Here is a 2,893-nt window from a genome sequence, read left to right as displayed (position 1 = left end):
CCTGAGGGAGTGATATTTGAACACACACTTGAATGAAGTAAGTGAGCAAATCATAAACATATCTAGGGGGAAGGCTTTTCTAAGCTAAGGAAACAGCAAGTTCCAAGGTGCAAAAGCAGGACTATATTTGTTGTGTTGGAGGACCAGCGAGGAGATCAGGGAAGCTGGACCATTGTAACAGGTAGATGAGGTCAGAGAGGTAGAAGGAAGCTAGACCATGTAGGGTCTCATAGACCATATGAGGACTTTGTTTCATTTTGTTTTGTTTTGTTTTGTTTTAGTGTAAAAAGAAACTTCATGATTTCAATATTTTATTTGTGTTAATTATAATAAGCAGTTATGCTCAGCATGTTATCCTAGAGTTAATAAGCAAATCCAGCCTCCTATGATATCTTTTACAACTTGGAGGGGATCAACACAATTCCCACATTGCAACATGTATAGTTTTCTATAATAAAAATACAGTTGTAAGGTTACAACTATCCATGGAAGATAATTATGAAAACAAACGTCTGACTATTACAGGAATTTTGTTGCCTTTCCTACTAAGGAGTCTTAGAAGTTCAGTTGCTCTCTAAGCTAGAAATAAGTACACTATAAAGAATAAGTATAGATTTAACCTAACCTTTATAAAAACAGGTAAATATCACAACTGTCTTCTTTCTAATCAGAAGGTACTCTTGGTGTTTTGCATTTTCAGAAGTGTTTGTGCCAATAGGATTTATTCATAATTTCTCATGAAGTACCATTGTGGCCTAGGGATTATTTATTTTTAATTTTTTCTCTTTTCTAATATATACATTCAATGCTATAAATTTCCCTCAAAGCACTGCTTTTGCTACATCCCACAAATTTTAACAAGTTGTTTTCATTTTCATTTAGTTCAGAATATTTAATTTCTCTTGAGATTTCTCTCAAGACTCATATTACTTAAAAGTTTTTTTGTTTAAAGTTTATTTAATACTTTAATCTCTATATATTGGGATTATCCAGCTATATTTCTGTAATTGATTTCCAGTTTAATTCTATTGTGGTCTGAGGGTAGACATTGTATGATTTCTATTCTACTCTTGAGTGCACTGAGTTGTGCCAGCTAGAGAGAAGGGCTCTTGTAAGTGGAATGAAATAGCTCCTCTTACCTATTTCAATGCAGTTGTTCTTGGCTTTTAACTTGCCTGAATACTGTGACTTCTCACCTGGTTTCTGGAATTCTCATAAAGGCTTTTTGGAATGTATATTGTCATTAAGTCAATGTCTCTGTGGGGCTTCCAGTTTTACTGTCTTGCTAGTATCACCCCTCTCAGGTAGATTAAGTTTTGTAAAGAGTACATGTGGAAGTTGAGGATCTTTACATGGCTCCCCTTTAAGCTAAATATGCTCACACACCCCTTGGAAATCCCCATAAGTATGCATACCCAGTGTGAAGACCCCTTTTTTGGTAGGTCCAGATTAATATCCTTCTGACTCCCATTGGAGTTTGGGTTCCTAACTCTGCCCCTGTTATGTTATCAAGGTGCTAGCTTTCTATACTGGGTCTCTTCCATCCCCAGCCTGCGGCATCTGAGTCAAGGGAAGTGTCTGGCAGACTTAAGTGACAAGGGATAGACAGCTGTCTTGGGCCCACATATAGCAGCAGCAGGGTTTGCATTTGGCCAGGAGGGTAGACTGTTCCCTCTTCACCCTTAGGCCTTTAGCTGAGACACACACACTGAGAAAGGTGTGTCCTGTGGCCTGTCTTCTCTCACTAGCTTTTCCATCCAGTAAGGCAGGAGGGAAAAGGAATGAGATGTTTGCTCATACAACCTCAATGGCTCCTTCTACAGCTCTGCTCCTATTTTCCCACGTGTCCTAAGTAAGCCTTGGCTTCAGAATGACCACAGTCAGCTTCTCAGAATGGGTGCAGTTTATTAAAAACATCCTTCCTCTACACAGCCAAAGCGAAAAGTATGAGCTACTCCACAGAGTCTCAAGCCCAGGCTCCCACACACCCTTCCTATGGAACTGAGCAGTACCCCTTCCATGTCTGCAGACATGCTGTCTCTAGGACAGTGCTTCATCTCATTGGGTGCCTGGCAGCATGAGTATCTGCTTTGAACCAGTCTGCCCCTATGTCTGTGGTTTGATAGGTATCCGGGTCTATTTGTGGCTAATTTTTTCCCACTGTTAATAGGGTAATGGGTATAACCCTGAGCCAGGACCTGGGCCTATGCTGGGAACCTTCTGACCTACCTATCCCCATACCTCAGGCCTTGGGTATTAGGAACTCGATGAGAGTGCTCAATAAATAGAAACTAAAAACCTTAAACTCAACCACCATTATACATGACAACCCTAACCTCCAGGACTCAATCCATTACTAAGGGCTCTATGGTGGTCCATTCTAACCTAGATCTGGGCCAACATCAAATCACAGTAACCAATATTTTCCATTTGTCTCTTCCGCTAGATTGGTTGCTGGAACACTGTCTCCAATAGGGATCAGCCTAACAAAGATGTTATCAATACATGTTTGGTGAATTTGACTTTTCCTCCTTATGCAACATAGCTACCATGCACAATACCTTAAAAACACTTCTCCATCTTCATTTTACTTTATTTTTTTACTGAGGTGACAAACCCAGGCACCTGTATTCTGGGTTTCATTCATTTAAACAAGACCCCAAATAGCTCTTATGTTGTCTCTGAAGAAAGGCAAGACAGATATCTCTGCCTTCAAAATGCAGTAACAGGAAGAATAAAGGATACACAGTTAAGTTACAGTGTATTGTGATTCTTGGCCAAAAGGAGGAGTATATGTTAGCAGTCAACATGAATGTTATAGTAAGGTACTCCCAAGAACTTGAAGTAAGAAAAGTAAGTTTGCCTACTGTAGTGGACTTCTGTTTTTGCTGCC

At 39.8% G+C, this 2,893-nt stretch overlaps 1 long non-coding RNA gene across 1 annotated transcript in view; it reads left to right on the top strand.

Annotated features, from left to right (window-relative positions):
• LOC112485245 overlaps window positions 1-2,893 on the top strand; it is a 20,124-nt gene that overhangs the window by 796 nt on the left and 16,435 nt on the right. The gene's annotated exons all lie outside the window — the stretch shown is intronic.

Source organism: Pteropus alecto, unplaced genomic scaffold, assembly GCF_000325575.1.
Source record: "Pteropus alecto unplaced genomic scaffold, ASM32557v1 scaffold170, whole genome shotgun sequence".
Classification (NCBI taxonomy): Eukaryota; Metazoa; Chordata; class Mammalia; order Chiroptera; family Pteropodidae; genus Pteropus; species Pteropus alecto.
The sequence above is the reverse complement of the archived record's forward strand: the minus strand, read 5'-3'. Positions and strand labels throughout refer to the sequence as shown.